Genomic DNA, 1,982 nt, shown 5'->3' on the forward strand with positions numbered 1-1,982 from the left:
ATTATATATATATATATATATATATATATATATATATATATTAGGTGTAGTAAAAGAAATCCCTTATTTTCCAATTTCATGCAAAATAATGGATTTCTTTTTATTATTTACTACACCTAATTTTTACTACATCTGATATATATATATATATGTATATATACATTATTATATTAAAATAATAATAATTAATATAATAATGTGTATCTGTCTCAATTATCAATCCTCTCTCTTTTCCTCACAAATCTTGAGTGTTCATCCGCTCCAAGAATTCGTCAATTCTTTCTTTTGCAATCGCGAATCTTGAGCGTTCATCCGCTTCAAGTATTCGTCGATTCTTTCCCTTTCAAATCTAACAACATTTCCAAATCGTTCTCCTTGAATCTTATATCTTCCCTAACTGAGCAATTTCCTCTGGTAATATTCTTATCTGAGCTCGGATGGTTTGGACTAGAAATCACCACGCGGGTAATAGGAAACGTGAAAAGAGCGCAGCTCTAATAAGGCGTTCCATTATTGTATCAGTAAAAACAGGGCATTTTATAATTAAACAAGCTCAACAAAAAGATTTTTAGAGTACTTTAGATTTTAATTTATATTTTATCTTACACATTTTAATTTATTGTTAAAAAATTTTATAATCGATTTTTTTATACTAATATTGAAAATGACTCGATCGGATATGAAATGTTTGTTTGTTATGTTTGTATGATTGAACTATCATCAAAAGTATTCGTTTAGGCAATTTTTAGCAATTAATATCTTGTTAATTATTGCGAAAATTGCAAAATAGTGGAGGACTTTTCTTCTCTCAGTTTAGTCCATTCTACCCTTATGCAAAAGATTTATTATTATTTTCCAAATACTCTGTATATATGTGTGTGTGTGTGTGTGTGTGTGTGTGTGTGTGTGTGTGTGTGTATGTGTGTGTGTGTGTGTGTATGTGTGTGTGTGTGTATTGCATTCTAAATTAATATTAATTAGAATAAGGACAAATATATATGTTTGTATGCTTTGCTTTTTACTGTCTTCATGTATAATAAATCATATTTAATTATAATCATATTTAATTATAAGATTCGATCCATTTTCATAAATGTTATTGGTTTCCTTAGTTAACAATTAAATATGAAAGCTTGATAAGGTATGTCATAACAATGACATTTTAAGAATTGGAAAAGATATGAACAGTAGGATACAAATAATATATCTATGAAGTGTGGAACGCGCTAACCTTTTTAGTGAATAAAGAAGTTTCATACTTCATAGATATAACATTATTTGTGCGACGTCTTCTGCGTTTGACTCTTACTGCCCGTGTCTTTTCCAGTTCTTTGATTTATAAGGAGTCTTGGTTTAATTTGTTATACGGAATTTTAATGTGTTACTTATCTCATAGATACGTTTTATAACATCATTAAATAACAGAAAATGAAGGGTTGACATTTTTGTGAATGCTGTACAGAGAATATAAAAGACTTTAAAGTCAACATACATCGTCTGTCTGCCAAGGATATTTCAAACTACAATACTTTCTTCTACTAGTGTTTTCATACGTTTTCATACGTTTGCATATTTGTGACAGTTCTTTCTCATTCAAATCATATAAAATCATTTAATTAAAATGAGATGAACGAAGAAGTGGATTCCTTATATAATAATGTTGTGATGTGATCGAATGTTACATTAGTAATCGAGCAGTTATTAAATAATGCGATTGCTACATGGATTTGCGTATTTGTTAATAGTAATACAAAACGTCGCATTACTAAATGCACAAGTATATTGGATTTACATAATGTGATGATTTGAATACATCATCTATAACACTTAATTACCTTCAAAGTTTGGAGTAATACATCAATCAATATGCATGTATTTTTACATATCTCAGAATTGTATATGCGCCGATTTTTTCTTGCACAAGAAAAGATTCAGTATCATATTTCACGAAATAGGTCAGTATTCATAGTCGATTCTTCTAT

Source organism: Atta cephalotes (assembly GCF_000143395.1).
Source record: "Atta cephalotes unplaced genomic scaffold scaffold00005, whole genome shotgun sequence".
NCBI lineage: Eukaryota > Metazoa > Arthropoda > Insecta > Hymenoptera > Formicidae > Atta > Atta cephalotes.